General features: G+C 42.1%; 1 protein-coding gene across 1 annotated transcript in view; it reads right to left on the bottom strand.

The window, feature by feature from the left end:
- zranb3 (zinc finger, RAN-binding domain containing 3) overlaps window positions 1-18,360 on the bottom strand; it is a 124,696-nt gene that overhangs the window by 9,392 nt on the left and 96,944 nt on the right. The window lies entirely within an intron of this gene.

Genomic DNA, 18,360 nt, shown 5'->3' with positions numbered 1-18,360 from the left:
TTGATGAGTCTCAGTCCATTTGACAGGGGCAGACGAGGGTAGCTGTCCTCGGTTCTGCTTGTTTTTTTTCCCTTTTTTAGTCTTTTTCAATGTCTTTGCATCCTGTGAGTCTTGAACAGATGGACCAGCAAGAAGTTCATACAAGGGCTTGGCTATACGTGAAAAATCTTGTATGTAAGACCTGTAGTATGATAGGAAGCCCAGTATTTGCCTCACTTCACCCACTGTGCTAGGCTGTTTCTCTTTCAGTGCCAGTACAGGAGCGACCTCTGCTGGATCCATACTGTGACCCTCTTTTGATACAATCCTGCCTAAAAATCTCACATTAGGCTTGAACAGTTCACACTTTTTAGCAGTCAATTTTACCACCATGTTTTTGATACCTTTGCAACACGGCCCTGACATGTTCAATATGGTCCTGAAATGACTTACTGTGGACCAAATTGTCATCAAGGTAAGGTAAGCAAATGTCATCACGTAAACCCCACAGACACTCCTCCATGCTTCTTTGAAACTCAGCTGGGGCGGAACTTAGTCCGAATGGGATCCTGACCCACTGGTATAAACCCCAGGGTGTAATGAATGCTGTGAGAGGCTGGCTTTCTTCGTCTAAAAACCCCTGATGATAAGCCTTCCCCTGGTCCAGTACTGTAAACCAAGAGCTACCAGTAAGGCTATCAAGCATGTCTTGTATCCTAGGAATAGGATGTCTATCAGGCACAGATTTACGGTTTAGTTCACGATAGTCCACACAAAGTCTGAGTTCACCTGACTTCTTCCTAACACACACTATAGGAGAAGAATAAGGCGATTTTGATTTTGTAACCCACCCTCTGTTGATTAAGTCCTGCAAATATGCTTTGACTTCCTGGTGTAAAGGTTTGGGTACACTGATGTAAGTCTTTTGAACTGGTGTCTGGTCTTGAAGAGTAATGTGCATTTGGAGGGAGGGAATACAGCCTACATCACTATCATCTTTAGAAAAAGCTTTACACTCCTCCTTTTAACATTTCTCTTACTGCTCTTTGTTGTTCTCTAGTTAAATGATCTAAGGCAACAGGGGGATCCCATGCCTCGTTAGAGTCACTTTTTGGAGGTGATGAGACTTTAACGTCTGCATCCGTTGTTACTTTCTCAGTTTGTTCAGTTTTAACTGGTTGGAGGGCGGCTGGATATATTGCTTTAACCCCCTCAATATGTCCCAAAATAACACGTGGACCTAAAGTGATACTATGGCCCGTGGTATTTGTGACTGACACAGGAACTGTGGTAGAGTTGCCCCTTTTTGCTTTAAACAGTACCTCTTGGATATGAAGTCCTTCGGGGTAACCCTTGGGTTTCACTTGGGCAAAACAGCATTGCAGTGTCCTCCTCTGCAGAAACACGGGTGCGGCAGCGAAGAGTGGCAACTTCACCTGGACCCAGAGCAACTTTACCTCGTCCTGTTTTAACATGAGTCTCAAGGTCTACCGTTTGGTTGGTGTGCATCAACTGGATAAAAGTCTTAGCAGAAACAGCATCAATGTCAAAAGCATTACTCACAATGCTAGCAGCACAGTCACCGTTTTCAGTACCCCCTTGTTTCATTTGCTCATTAAGGATTTCCTCTATCACGTTAAATCCTATGATAGGGTCTTGAGCCACATTTGGGTCACTAGAGACTAGGACAGGCACTGGGAGGCTGGAGAAAGAAGCATCTGCACCTACGAGACTAAACTCTACTGGGACCCACCCCATAAAAGGTATCTCTGTGTGATTGGCAGCTAACCCATTTAAAGGTTCTGGTCCTAAGAGTTCTTCTATACCCCTAAGAGTTGTGTGCGGTAAGTGCTCAGCTCTCCATTTGTCATTTATTACAGTAGCCTGTGCACCTGTATCCCACAGTGCTGTAACTGGTACTTTATCAAAAGTGCACCTAACCATTTTGCGTCTACCAATAAGTTTGATAAGTTTTTTCCCTTGCTTGTTTACCATCATGTCAACATTTCCTATGTGTGAGGACCACTTTTGTTCTTTTGTCTCACCCAAATATTGTTCAACCACCCTCACTGCTTTACATGTGTGTTTGTGTTCCTGCCAGTGATGTGTCTGACATGTTTTGGAACAGTAGCTGGCGGATGAGCATCCTGCACATGTGTAGAGCGGGGCGTCGCGTTGCTCCTCCTGTCGACAGTTGCAGCAGTGGCGGGACTCCTGATGAGGCGGTTGGGTCACTGCTGGTCCCGTGGCAGTGGCCCTCCGTCGTTTCCCTGCAGCAGACGTGAAGCACGGCATCCTCTGGAGATGTGACCCGACTGGCCACACTTGAAGCAGTGGGTGCAGCTGTCTCCCTCACCGTTGTTCTGGCAGGTCCTGCAGCCTCTCCTCCTCCGGGCGCGGGCGTCCTCTGGAAGCTTCTTTGGTGGCTGGGACTTGCTTGCATTCAGAGAAGCGAGAACCATCTGCTTCACTTCGGCCACCTCAGCTTTAAGTTCTGATACAAGGGCATGTACTTCTGGGGGAGCCCGAGCAGTCTTTGTGTTCTCTTTGGCTGGGGCTGAAGCTGTGGTGGTTTGTGGGTTGCTGCGAGGCTCATCTGGTGTCTGCAGTTCATTTATCTTTGTAGTTTTATTGTTGTTCCGCTTTAACTTGTTCAGCCTTTCTGTCTCAAGATTGGCCGCTTCATTTAGTCTCTCTATTAAAGCTTCATCAGTCACATCCGGTGTGTCGAGAAGTGGTTTCAGCTGAAACTTGATGTTGTCATTCAAAAGTCCTGTACCAACTGACCTCAAAAATTTCCTCTTGATCAGGTCTGCTCCGTAGTGCTCCGTTTCTTTTCCCTTTGAAGCATACAGCAGCCTATCTTTAAGCTCAATAGCCCTGAAGAGAAAATCTTGTGGGGACTCTTTGTGATCCTGAGAAATGTTGATCAGCTTTTGATACAAGTCTGATGTATCATCTTCTCTGTAATGTCCTTTCAATATTGTCCTTAGCTGGGTTAGAGTCAAATCAGTTTTTAGTTCAAGCATGTCTCTGAGTTTGAGTCCAGGACTGATGGCTCTAATCACTGCCTCAATCACTTCTGACTCACTGTGGCCTTTGCGGAGTCCGCTTTCCGTTTGGTGGAGCAGGTTAGTGTAAGACAGTTTATCACGCTGCCCGCCTTCACCTATTTGCCCACTGATGCGAAACTCTCTACGAATACTCACTTCAGGGACGCTCCCAAGCTGAGAGCTTTGGGTCGGGACCGCTGCGCCCGCCATTTTGAGCTTCTCCTCTAGCGCTCTGATCTCCTGCTGCAGCTCCTCACATTTTTCTGAAGAGCGGGAAAAGTCGCGCCCCTCACTAGCATCGCCTTTTGGTCCTGTCACCGTTGAACCCAAAGCTGATAAAAGATCCCTCACATACTGGACAGTGTCTTCAGGCTTATAACTTTCCTCCACTTCATCCAGTTTGTGCTCAATCACTTTCATTAGCTCACGACGGTTAGCTTTCTTCAGTGATTCTTCTGTCTCTTCATCAGTATTACATTTCAACAGAAAACTGACCTCCACAAGCCGATCCTTGTTCTGGCGGCACAGGGCAGTAGTAACTTGGTCCCTCAGTTCTTCCAAATCCATTTTTGTACTCACAAGTTGTTTTATTTGATAGTCCGGTTCCAGGTTTGTTGTAGGAGAAGGGGTATCCTCCGGCGCGAGAGCTACCGTTAGCCGCTAACGTTGCTAACAGGCTAACTGAAAAACTTTTTCTCTCGCTCATTAAAAGTCACTTTTTACCCGATCTCCTGGCTGGCTCGCCAAGATGTTGCAGCTGCTCCGAGGCACAGAGAGCAAAACGGGGTGAATTGCATCAAAGTCTTTATTTGGCCAACAATGATCAAAATTAGCCTCTCCTTCTGGCCCGTGCCTCCGCTGCAGAGAATCTGCTGCGTCTCCGGTCTAGCTCCACTACAAACTCTGTGAGGCGTTCAGGGGCACTCAGTAAATTACAACACCACAATATTAACATTCACAATAATAACAATGGCACCAAAGACAATACAAAAAAATGTTGTGGGGTGTCTGTGAACCATTTATAATTAATTAACTCTTACTTAAACTGTACATTTGTCTAATTGGAAACTACTAAACCTCAAAATTGTCAAATTCTCTCACATTAAACTATCGTTCAAAAGTTTGGGGTCACCCAGATGCTTTCATGTTTCCCACGAAAACTCACACTTTTATTCATGTGATAACATAATTGTTTTCTAATCATCAATTAGTCTTTCAACACCATTAGCTAACACAATGTAGCATTAGAACACAGGAGTGATGGTTGCTGGAAATGTTCCTCTGTACCCCTATGGAGATATTCCATTAAAAATCAGCCGTTTCCAGCTAGAATAGTCATTTACCACATTAACAATGTCTAGACTGTATTTCTGATTATTTTAATGTTATCTCCACCAAAAAAAAATGCTTTTCTTTCAAAAATAAGGACATTTCTAAGTGACCCCAAACTTTTGATCAGTAGTGTACATAACGCTTTTCAAGACCCTCAAAGATGCTTTAGATGAGGTGGCCTCATGATGTGGACAGCCAGGTGTTTTTACAGTGTTTATCTGAGAAAGAGATGGGAAGAAAGCGAGCCAGCAGACACTGTGGGCAATGTTCTGCTGGGAAACCTTGGGTCCTGCATTCATGTGGGCATTACTTGAACAGCTCCCTGAACACGGTTGCAGACCACGTACACCCCTTCATGGCGGCAGTATTCCCAGGCGGCAGCTGCTTCTCTCAGCTGGATAATGTGCCAAAATAGTCGAGGAAAGGTTTGAGGAAAATGACAGAGTTCAAGGTGTCGACTCGGCCTTTAAATTCCCCAGATCTCTGATCGAGCGTGTGAGGGATGTGCTGGAAAAACAAGTCTGGCCCATGGAGGCCCCAAACTGCAACTTCCAGGAGTTAAAGGCTCCGTTGCTCACGTCTTCAGAGGTCTGAAGACCCGAACAGACCCGAATAGTATGAGGCAGGTGGTTTTGAAGTTATGGCAGACTGGTGAAAAGATTTGACAAATACTCAAAGGAATTGTCCACCACTGGACTTTTTTGCTTATTTCTGTTGCTGTCGAGTTGTCCCTGAAAGCACCGATTTTCCATTTTCACTCTGCCATCTATGCAGTGCCCCCCTGCCCCGTCGAATCTACACTTCTAAAACCTCGTCTGACGTTATAAAATCAACACGAACCTCTTGGGATGGCCTTGATTCCACTTGTCGAGTGCAGCAAAAAAAAAAAAAAAAAATGTTTAAGCCCCTAATTTTGGCTTCCAAAGCACACATAGCATGCAAAAATGAAAAGAACTGCCAAATCATGCAGATGGTTTAATCCCAGCCTCATAACATTGGATTTATTCACCAATGAATTTAAGCCCTCGCTGCATTTGAAGATAAAACAGTCATTTGTCAAACGCCGCCAAAGAAAATTCTCATCAAAACCGAGTGCATAATGGCTGTTTCTTGCTCTCTGTCTGCTTATATGTAGCCGATTGATTAATTGATTGTTGAAGGCTACCAAACAACAACACTGATTTCATTAAGTGACCACATTCTCAGCCTCTCGAGCAGCCTCTAATGCAGTGCTGAAGTGATTAGTAGTTGGGTTGCTGTGCTACTGAATTAGTAATGTTAATGGGAGTAATGAGACATGATTGGAAACGCATGCTGTTGAGCTGCTGTGTGGAGTTTTTCGAACAGTCTTAATAAGTGCCATCTTCTTTTAGTTGCCAAATTACCTTCCATTCCTATTTTGGTTTTTGCAGAAGGATCAAGCAGCTGTTTGACAAGAAAACCTGCTATTTTGTCCCTTCAACAAACCAGAAGAGTTGTTGTTCTTTTCTTTTTGAGGTTCAGCTTTGGACTCTGCTGCCCTCTCACACAGCACAGCTTCAACGGTTCATTTGTGGGTGGAACATAAATCCAGTTCTTGATAATTAACTAGCACCCTCGGAGCAGACGCAGCGTTTTCACCAAGTATTACCTTCTAATTTTAGCGTGGAAGACAATGGGGAAATTCAGCGGGAGGACGTCAGTGAAAATTCAACCATCTGGACATTCTCGCATACTGGTGGGAGGGTGATGATTTATTTTCAGCAACCTTTCGAGCTGAATAAGAGACGCCTACTGCTCGAAAATCCACAGAGAGGAAGAGATATGAGAGCGGCTTTTGTGAGCAACAAATCCCAGAATTAAGAGCCATCTGAAAGGAAAACACCATCCAAGCTCCTAATTACAAGTCAAAGAAGAGGAGCATACTGTTTAGAGATGCAGAGGTTGCACACACAACCACCATTATTCTCATTATGACTGTCTCAGCAGCAGATTAGAAGTTAATGGGTGGTCAGATTGCACTAAAAAAAGGTGATTTTAAGATGTTTTCTAATTTAGTGTTGCTCTTTTTTGACATTATCCAGCAGTCAGATGAACGCTATCAGCCATGGCAACCATTTTTTTTATTCGTAGAAGTTACAGAAAAAATTTCTCTTGATGTCATGATGTACTGTATGTGTGGCTCATAGCTGTTGTGTTGCTTTGTGTACACTAGATGGCAGTATTACCTTTGGCCTCCAGTGGCACAGCAGGGCCAGCTCCAACTGCACAAACATCCAGTATCATTTTCTGTTTTTACAGGAATTGAAAAAAAAAAAAAAAAGCAAACAAGATGCAGTGTTGAATAACCTTGAAAAAAGGACGCAGGTTTTCATGGCATGAATCCGAGGTGCCGCTCCGCACACTTTGTGATCCTCAGTCAAAACAATCACACAAACACACACGTGTCGACTGCCACAAACTTTGGACTTGATCCATCTCATTAACAGATTCAGATAACTGTCGGACGGTTGGGGCTCAGAGACATCCCAGGAAAAAGTCACGGCACTTGGTAATTTCAGTGGTGGAGCTGATCAAAAGGCCTTTGCCGAGCGGCATGTGCTGCACTTACACCCATATGAGTCTTAATGCAAATGATGCCCAGGAAATTGTGCAGAAAAGTGGCATAATTATAAGCCATTGAAAGTCCATTGTCATTTCTGTCTGAGAGGTCTCTCTTGAAAAATCAGGAGCTGATGGAAACCCCTCTAAGTACCTGAGATAGAGCCGGAGGGGGAAAATGACTGGGCACGGGCTGCCATTATACCATGGTAGCGCAATTATTGCCAATGATTGGCAGGAGAATAAATTAGCTTCTGTCTTCATGGTGTGGTTTACTTTTTGTTTCCAACCAGTGCTAAGGTATTTTTCACATGCTAACAAAAAAATCTGTAGTTTTCTCTTTAGCCAGCTGTTCTCGGTGAAAAACAAGACATTATTTCACAGTTTTACTCTGTAATTATTCCCTTTACTACCCCAGCTTATCTCTCCACCCGATGCAAATGCATCCTCTCGCGGCTTGAACACCAGAGATTCATGTTTGTGGTGAGAACCGCACAGCACCAGCTGTCCTTTAAAAAGAGACAGCTAAAAAAAAAACACAGTTGATGTGAAATGTCTTCCTCCCTACTCGTCCCCAATCATCAATAATTCACTGGCTTCGACATTTGAACTAATTATGGTGCGCCAATGGCCTATTTGAGCAGGGTCCTGTCAGATGAAAGCTGCTAGGTCCTTCCTGTCAGCAGTGGAGGCAGCAGAATGAAGCGACAGCAGTGGAGGCTGAAGCCATTAAAATGAATGGAAGGCTCCTCTAACAATCATACACCTCTGACACACATACACACACTGCTTCCTCAAACACACACACACTCATCCTTTCCTGCCTCATACAGTCACGGATGTACCACACAAATAAAAAAAAAAAAAAGAAAAAAAACATGAATTGCGGCCTCACACACACCCACACTCATATAGACACATACAGACATGCATAAACATGATGCGCTACAGCAGCTCACACACACACACACACACACACACACACACACACACACACACACACACACACACACACACACACACACACACACACACACACACACACACACACACACACACACACACACACACACACACACACACACACACACACACACACACACACAGTGACGTGCCCGCCACCTGTGTGGGTTGTTTGGCCTCCTCATCCAGACCTCTCTGGTTTTAATTAGCCTGCTGCTGAAGTGTTTTCCTTTTTATATTCTCTGAAGGGCGATGATAACGGCTAGAGCCGAGATGGAGGCTCTCCGCTGGTTTGTTTCATTAGGGAGAGCATAATGACCCTGCAATCACAAAATACCTACCCTAATAATTATTTTCCTCCTAATGGTTCAGTTTATAGTCTGCTACGGGGCTTGTCATCACGGCCTCAACAATGGGAAAAATTAATAATGATCTTAATCATGTTAATACTATGAAAATCACGCATTCCCTTGGATTAATTTTGCTCAGATTAGTTACAATGCAAAAAAATATTTATTGCTTAGCCTGATGTGTATTAAAGGTATAGTTTTAGAAATAAAAATACATTTATTTGCTTTTTTTTTGCAGATGAGCTCAATACCATGCTAAAACAGAAGCTACAGTCAATGATTTGCTAAAGACTGGATAACAGCTAGTCTGGCTGTTTGAAGTTAAAAAAAATCCACATATTAGTATCTCCAAAGTGCAATATTTAACACTATGTAAATTGCAAATCTCATGTGTAACAACAACTGCTAGCTGTTTACCCCTTCAATGTACTATTCACTTTTTTGACAATATTTGAAGTACAAATAGAAAGAACCAAAAAATTTTGAATGGGTGCGTTTACATATTTATCACAAGGCCTCAGAAAAGTTTGATACAAGTTAAAAACTGTTGAACGTCTTACTGAGACAATTGAAAAGGTGCTTACTTTAATTTGTCACCTACTCCAGACATCTGTAGTCTGGAGCAACTAATATTTTTCCAAAGGATTCCAAGCTTGTTTTAAAAGTTAACGTAACATTAGTTAGCCAGCTAAAAAAATTAAAGCTGCACATATTAATATTTTTAGAGCCACAACCGATTAAATAACTAGGTGCCGTGTGATAGGAATCATTCTTAGGGGCTTCAAAAAATGTAATCACCTGGCTTTAAATGACGTTTTAGCATCCTCCAGCTAACAGTTTTTACAGCTTTCAATGTCATTTATAGTAGCCGTAGCGGGAAGCTGCTATGCTAGCTGCTCCTTAACAAAGGCTACTTAGCAACTAGCTTATGAACAGCAGCTAAAGGGCAAGACAGCAGCTAAAAATGGTGGACCTAGCCAACAACTGCCTATAAAGGTTAGCAATGCTAGCTAATCGACTCACTTTTGGAGCTTGCCTCAAGTGGATATTCAAGGCAATGCATTTTTAAATTTTTTTGCATTTCTAAGTTTCATTCCCTTCCCACCTAGACTTGGACTCTAAATAATGCTAATATTACTTTTATATTCATCGTACTTTATGAAGTGATAGTTGTGTTTGTAGCTTTTCCCGCTATACCCCACTTTAATGATGAACTAAATATATGTCTAAACAGCGACCTTCCTTCACCCCATTAAAAAGCTTTGTTTCCAGGCAACAACTGATGACTACTCAAAAAAGAAAGAAGGAAACTCAGCTCATAGTCGCGCATTTGCAAAGTTATAAAGTGAGTAATAAAACAAAAGAGTCGTCAAAGGGTGCAGTAACCTCCAGGAAATATACAGTTGATTAATATTGTCTGCTTGTTCTGGAAGAGGCTCCTCAGTGGAGTGAATGGTTGTAATTTATCTAGAATATATAACACACACACACACCAAAGAATGAGACAGCCTTGTGCAACTAAATGAGCTTTGATATTTGTTTGATGACTGTTAATACAGTGGATCTTTTGTTGTGCAACCAGCCTCAGGAAGCACCGAGGTTCAGGGCAGAAATATACGGAGATCAGAGCTTTCAGATGTTTGAAAAATAATCAGTAAAATGTGGAAATACATTCCAAAGAAGTATGCAAGGACTTAAACACTGGCACCGATTGTCTTACAAAGATGCTTTTAGTGGAGGGTTGGTCAGTTAAAAGAACATGAAGCTGGTAGAAGTCCTTGGACGTCCTGTACTCAGAAGTGCTATTTGGATCATCAGGTTTCTGTGGGAGATGCAGCCGGGTGTCATCGGCGTAGCAGCGAAACAAAACGTTATGGATTATGAAGCCGAGTGGGAGGATGAGGAGGAGGATGAGTTGGTTATTGAGAAAGCTGAATTGGAAAGGTAGGAGTTGAGGCTTTCCAAAGCTGGATTTGGGTCGACAGAGCATAGAAATCTGGTTCTGTGTATTCGCAGCAGCGGGGTGAAGCAGTGGGGGTGCTGCCAAGGCTTTATTGATATTTTGAGGTGAAACAGCACAGATGAAAATAGTGACTCTGGTTTCGGTTTTGGAGATGCGGTAACGGTATCTTGATTCTATAACTACATCATAAATACAGCGTTACGCAATAATACAAAGCTATATATTTGCATACCTGCTGTGCCAGAGAAGCACAGCAGGTGTAGTATTTTTTTTCTCCTTTGTTCGCCCATGTTACCGTGCTGTGTCAAATATTACAACACTGACACTGAGATAATGACGACAAAATATTGCTTTGCTGCGGAAACATCTGTAATTTTCTATCGTGTCCCGACCAGCAGAGGTGTGAGTGTGTGTGGCAGTGATTCATGCTCCTGTGTGTGCATTTGTGGGTGTAACAAAGCTAATCCGCCGTGTGTGTCTCAGAGAAATATCCAAAAGATGCACCTGCTGCAGGATAATTCCTCCTGTGTGTGCTCATGTCCCCTTATTATCTTCATTTTCTGCCTTTGAATCAGCTTCTCATTAATTTAACAAACACTCAGTCACTCATTCCAGCACATATGCTTCTGTACATCTGACACTATAAATAACTTATGAAGCGTATTTGCCCATCTGGACGTATTCATGCACCACATCTTAATGCAGTACACTTGCAAAGCTCTACCTTTATTTATTTGCTCTGTTCCTTTGAATGTGTTTGATTGTTGTGTTTACTGCATGTATCACCTTCATTACTCTCCATCTGCCTTCTTTTCTCTATACCTAAAGCCAGCTACAAACATTATTAAAATTTCATCTGAACTTGGTTAATCTATTAAAAAGCAATAGCCCTGATGCTGCATGGTAGATACTGCTGATCTTCTAGCGTTGTGAGAGAAAAATGGGCAGCTCTCCCAAGGAAGATGAACATGAAAAGGACATGTAAGGACCTCTGAGAAACCAGAAGACCCCTTAGGCGTTAGCGCACCTCAAACGAAGCGCTTGTTGAAAGATGTTGTCAGAAAGATTTTGATAGATATTGGGGGAGGTGTTTCCAATCGCAACACCTCCCCCAACTTCTCTTTGAAGATGGAATCAGGCAGGATGCATCCAATAGTTAATTTGTATTTTTCCAAACCCTACAGTCTAACAATCGTGCCCTTTCTGCAGTGGCTGGCTGGGATGTGGAAATAGAAGGAGGTACGAATTGAAGCTCTTTTCTATCTGCTTCCATAACTTATTTTGTGCAAATCTCCTTGAGCGTATATAAAGATGGATGAATGCTATGTGACATCACCTGTAGGTTTGCTGAAGAACAGTTCTGAGGCTCAGTGTGGTGGCTCCGGACATCCCTATCTTGGCACTGCCTGGTTCCTCCTATCTTCCAACTAATCCTAGAATGAGCAACAAGGTAGAGGGTGAGGGGAGCCGAGATGGAATGTACTGTGCGGCCACAAAATAGTCACTCAATTATGCACAACTTTAAGCCTTAATACAATTTAAACAGGTGGTTTGTATAAAAAATGCAACCACTGTATGATTCTTGAATGGGAAAGTGACCTATTGAAATCTAAACTTGTGTTATTTCTGCTCTAAAGTTGGGCATTCTAACACAGAGGTCTACCGGAATTGATTCACTTTTTGAGCAGACTCAAGTGGACATTTGAGGAACTTAACACGTTGGCTTAATTTCTTGCTTGGTAAATCACCAGAAATGCCCTCAGAGAGAGACTATTTGAAAATTATCCCCATTTGCACCATTCAGCCTATATTACCCATCTGTATGACTCTACAGCCATGTAAGAAATTGGTTGATGTTGCATGTTTTAAAGCCCAATTTCTTTGTTTAACCCTTTGATGCACAGCCTGGGTCAAGAGATACCCTTTTTTAGTTGTATTTGGGTCACTTTTGACCCATGTTGTGCATCAAAGGGATAATGTCTACACAAATATGTCTGGCAACTATGGCACCATTAAGGTTATGCCATGATTGTGGTTATGGGAAATAGTTCAAACTAAATGTAGATGTTGTTGGAGAGAGTTAGATAACATGAACACCACTTTCTTGTCTGTATTCTGACTAATAAAGTAGCGGTCAATTAGCTTGGCTTAGCATAAAGCCCGGTGGAAAGAACAGCTGATCAGAAAAGTAGAAACAATCTGCCCAACAGTTGTTAGCTGAATAGTATTCCTTGACCTTGATAAAAAAAACAAACAAACATGTGAATGAGAATTCATGAGGGCAACAGAAAAGGCAAATACAGAGATTTCACCTGCACTCACACTCGGCTACGTAATAATATGACAGTACATTCTTGACAATGCTTTTGTCAGACGGAATTGTTAGATGGCAGTATTTCCTTTAAAAAATGGAATAATTCAAATCACTCTTAGGAGATACTCTTCGAGTGACCCTAACCCCAACCCTACGACATCAAACATACCCTGCTTTTTCATCAATAAAGCAGGGTATGGGACCATTAGGAGCTCGGACAATATAAATGGGACCATAACTTACGCAATGAACATCTTTTTGTATTGAAAGAAGCTTGGAACTAGCCATTGGACCATAAACTCATGTTTATTAGGTCAACAAATCAAGTGAGAAGTTACTTTCTCATAGACTACTATGCAAACCAGACAGGTTGGCCCTTGCTGGTTGTTAAAAATTAAGCGAAACTACTCTGCAACTTCATGATATCAACAAGATTTTTAGATTTCCTGCATTGGCACTGAACATTGCCATAAATATAATATATAATGCTTTTCTCTTCAGGCACATTAGGACGCTGCTTGTTTGAGGCATCCTGATGTTTTTAGCAGCATCAGAGATCCTTTTTCATTAAACTTGCACATTACTGCATCACTGAAGTTACTGTAGCCCCTAAAAAAGTCCTGCTTTTACCTTCTTAACAAAGTTTTTGTCTTCTTCTTAGAGAAATTTGATCACACTAAACCCCTCCGAATCACACTCATATATCAGATGTCAAAATGGATCCGAGCATCCGCCGTCTGGCTGCTGCCAAACAGTGAACACCAGATTTCCTATTTGCTGTGAGCGGGGCCTGTTCACTAACACACCAGATATGAATCTAGGACATCATGTGTTCAAAACTACTGTTAAAAAAAAAAAAAAAAAAAAAAGTGGAATTATCTCATGGTGTGGACTTATATAAACACTGGCACGGTGCTGACTCGATTCTTGCACTCTCAGGATTAGCGCTGATGCTCCTACCCCGTGTTAAACCGTCCGACTCGCTGAAAAGCATCTCCAGGTATGTCTGAACACCTCGCTCCTTTCATCACGGCTGGCAAACCTGCCCTGCTATCACATAATTAAGTAAGATTTATATCATCACATAGAATAACTGTGTGTGGGCTGATGGCGAATGTTGCTCTGGCCAACTTTCCCCCCTTTTTGCACCGGCCCACTCACACAGTAATTGAGAAACTGGCATAACTGAATATTCAACAAAAATAAAATAAAAAATAAAAAAGTGGTGTGGGTGTGAAGATGTCCACGGTTGAGTGGCCAAATGCAACCCACTCAAACAGTCAATTGTGAGAGTACTTATCAATAAATTTCAATGGACATTTGTGACAGGTATAATTGCTTTTGCATGAAATCAGATTTACATAAATGATGAAAGATTGATGACAGACCGGTTGCACACTTTTAATCAGGTGTATTTTTAGCATGTGTGTGGCAACAGCTTGTGAGTGATTTCCCAGCTAATGTGAGCATCATGTGTGTGTATTGTTTCCTCTTAAAGAAACCAGGCGAAAGGCACATCCTTTGTGCTGCAGGATTGAAGCGACGGCCTCACAGAAACTTACAGCACGACCAAAGCGCCAATATAAGTTTGCAGGATTACTGCTGCTAAGAAAAGATGTCCCCTTCCTTCCTGATTAAATTGGACTAATTTTCTAACTATAAAGCGCCTACGCCAACGCTGAACAAGTCTCCAACTTACACCCAGAGAAACAGCTCCTAACACTTCAGATTCAAACTCACCACTTGGCCTCTTTAAACTTATCACAAACTTTTTGAATCAAGTGTGTGTGTGGGGTATTTTTTTGCTAGTTTTATAATTATGTCTACAAGGTGATAATCATCTAGTGGCAGAAATCCCAGATCTGGATCCCCACCAAAGGCGATTCAATTGTTGCTGAGTCCAAAGCCAATCTGTCCACCAATATCCACTGAATGGTGTTCACACAGCGTGGAAAACACAGCCTCTAAAGGTGGACATGAGAACTAATTTTCCTGCTGAGATATACTATTAAAGCTGCAAACCTGTAGCCCTGCTTTAGATTTGAAGCTTCAGTGCAACATGTGCAGGAAAGTGAGTTAAATCAGGCATTCATAAAGCATTATACACAAACACGCACTCCAATAGGAATTTCAAACTAGTTTTGTTTTTTAAGTTTGACACGCCAAGAATCCACAAAATGTTCAACTTAAAAAAAAAAAAAAAAGGACTGCTTTAGTAGATTTAATCCAAACATGTTTTGCCAGCTGGAAACAAGCGGCCACATAGAGGACAGGCTGCTGATATCTTGCCTCCATTTCTTTCTTACAGCCTGCTCACACATGCTGCCACACGATTTTATTGACTGTGTAGAAGTGCGGATAAATACCGAGTCCACCTAAAGCAACGGTGTTTTCAGCTCCGAACTCGCGATGAGGACACTCCGCAGCCGCTGCATTGATGTGTGACAAGACATCCGCAGCTGTTCCGCTGCTCATGCTGTGTGTTCAAGGTATTATGGGATGTTGTACCGACGGAGCAGAGGGCTGATGGAAGACAGTCGCAATCGCCCTCTCCTCATTAGACGCAGGGCTGACTGTGCTCATTAGGCCGGCGGCAGCGCAATGGGGATCTATTCTCCTGAGGTGACCAAAGGTGCTTACACAGACCTTCCAAGTCTCAGTAATGATGCCCCAGACCTGTCACTCTTGTCACAAGACTGACATGACCTTTTTCTGGCGCATGCACTGAAGAAAATAAAAAAAAAATACTAATTTTACAGGATGAGGCAAGAGAGGTCCTGTTTTCCCCTTCAAATCTGACAAATGTGTCCAACTTCCTCAGCTGTTGATTCACTTTTCACAAGCGTCAACAAAGGCTATTTCCTGTGAATTTTATCGGCGATTTAAGTGATTGCGATTCAGGTTTTAATCTAAGCACAATAGCAAGACCTTGCCATTAAGACCTATGAAATAGAGGCATGCTGAGCAGCGACGGAGCGGCTGAATACATGTCTGGAAGCAATCTGTGAGAGACGGCTGATCAATGGCGGCCAAATGAAATGGGAGATGAAAAGATGTCTTTTAAGGCTCATGAAAAGGGAACTTGTTGGAGGGCGTTTTGTTCGGCTTTCCATTTTTAACCTCAATCATCTGAACACGGCACACATGAAAGGGGGAAACGTTAATACAGTAGCCTACTGTGGCTTTCTTCCTCTGATGTCAAGTGTTGCTGGGATTCTTTATGTGACTGCATGTAACATTTCTATATACCAACAGTATGTTGGGTTAATGCGGAATATAGTTTCATCTTTAATGCAGTAAGAAAACCTATTTTATTAAGCTTTTTTTCATGTGCAGATTATTATGCTGACACAGCCTGTGATAAAAAAAAAAAACATCTTGGTGATAATAAAATATGGATGAGATCACATCAGTCCTAAATTGCATTAAACCTCCTGTTGTCATTGACGGCACCAAAAAATATTTTTGCAAAATTCAGCAAAAAAATCCCCAAATTTATACAAATTTGCAGAATCTTCAGGAAGAAAATTCCTTAAAAGTTTCACCTAAAAGTTTTATTTTAAAAAAAAAAATCCCCAAATTTGGCAAGGAATAAAAATTTAATTTAAAAAAAAAAAAAAAAATTGTTAATATTTTCAAAAAACGAATAAAAATCTTCCCAAAAAAAATTCTAAAAATATCTAAAGTCATTCCATATATATATATCAGTAAAAGTTCTAATATTTTCTTTAAGAACATCCAGAAAAAAATCTACCAAAATCCAGCTGGATTTTAGTTGATTTTTTTTTAATGTTCTTAAAGAAACATTTTTTTTAACATTTATTTTTTTCCACCAAGAAATGTTCAAAAATTTCCCAAAAATGTTGAAAATGTGGACATCAGAAGTTTCACTGTGAAAACATATTTTTTCCCCCCCACATTTTCAAACTTTAAAACGGGTCAATTTTGACCCGCAGGACGACACGAGGGTTAAGTACAGATGCCTTGTAAAGCAATGTGGTCAGATCCGGGCCTCACAGGGGCCTTTTCAAACAAAGCCTGGTTGTAATGGACCACATGAAGAGCGAATTTAGCCGCACACAAGCTCCAACATACAAATGAGAGCGAACTACAGCCAAGACATACATTAATCCCGGCCAGATTGGGGACTGTATGAATTATGCTAAGAACGTTATCTGTTATTTCCCCTGATCTCCTGCTGGGTGAATTGATTGCGTTTTTGGTCTTAATCCGCAGCATGCCATGCATCTTGGGAGACAACCAGGGAGCCATCTTGAATAAATAGAATTTGGACTTGACAAAAGCCACCTCCAGCTGAGCAATGAGAAAGCATCCTTTTAGCAGTGCACATCCCCTACTACGCCGAGTGACATTTGAAAATAGCCTGCCGAGGTTTACATGGAATTGTTGTATCGATTTTCTGTTACTCGCTTCAGCTGCAGTATCATCTGTGTATATGACACTCATCAGGATGGATAAGCCCATTTTGGAAAACGCCTTCTGCTGCTGGTTGTTGGTCCTCAAGAATCATCACCGTGCAACCAGAGAGGGTGTTTTAATGAGATTAATTAGATCGCTTATGAGTGATGGTCCTCCACCAATTACCTGGGCCATAATACCGTTTTCCTCCACCCAAGCGGTGCCGGCGTTCTGCAAGCGAGAGGCTGCAGCAGGAAATGATTAATCATCTCATCATCATCCCGAGAGATAAAATGACAATAAAGACAAAAGCCTCTCATCGGCTGTGGCTGTTTAAAGCCAAGAATTGCTTCCTAAACGTCGACTCCAGAGTTCAATTAGACGATATGGGTGTAGCCTTTTAGAATACAAGCTTTGTGGATGTTGTAACACAGCGCTGCAGAGGTCTGACTGGAGGTTCATTCTGTTCTTATAATGAGGTTTTGCGGTTCACGTTCCACCAAATGACAAAATATCAGAGGTGCTTTGGCATGACAGAGACAGTGCCGTGGCTGTTTTTCATTCCTGAAGGAGAGCAGCGGGGTCCGGCCTCCCTCGTGTCTATTTCCTTTTCCTCGCTGAAGGGCAGGGAGGGTCACCGACACAGAGGGATCACAGCGGAGAGTATGGCAGCCAGGAATCAAACCACAGCAGGATTCAGCCACGGATTGGAGAGCCGGCGGCTGCATGCAGCGCGCTGTGCAGGCTTTTATTGGCCCTTCTCCATCACACCTGTCACACAAGATTGGGTTTGTAGAAGCGCTTCCTTCAGCTGAAAAGGCCAAAGTAGATTATGGGGGCAGGCGAGGTTGAAATGGAATAACCAATGGAATGGGGCCAAAATATAACGCCTTGCTGTCTGAATGCAAATCATGATTGAATTATGAATGATTTGTATAGTTTACTGTAAAATCTCCCCTGGTTAGAACAGAGGCTTTCAAACAATTCAATGTCACAGACCCCTAAAACGACACATTCTGTCACCTCAACCTGTGGGGACATGATGCTGAGAATAAACCCGAAAATTACAATAATCCTTCTTACACCTAATGTAATATCTGTAATTGAGGTAGTTCCAGTGGAATTGAGTTACAGCGATATTAATCTATTTCTCAAATTGCCGTGGACCCCCAGGAGCCCCACCCGGGCCCCTGGAGGTCCTCTGACCCACATTGAGAAACACTTGCATCTCTGGTGTTACCATGTGAAGGAAATGTGTTGCTTTTCAAAATGTTTCTTTCTCCTTTTTGGTGACGTGAAAAATACACTAACTGTTGTGCTGATAATGGAAACATGCCGTAATATTTATAATAGATTACAAACTTTATTTTATATAGTATTTTCATGTAAATTTTCAAATTTTTAAAT

Source organism: Amphiprion ocellaris, chromosome 24, assembly GCF_022539595.1.
Source record: "Amphiprion ocellaris isolate individual 3 ecotype Okinawa chromosome 24, ASM2253959v1, whole genome shotgun sequence".
Classification (NCBI taxonomy): Eukaryota; Metazoa; Chordata; class Actinopteri; family Pomacentridae; genus Amphiprion; species Amphiprion ocellaris.
This window is presented reverse-complemented; position numbering and strand designations above follow the sequence as displayed.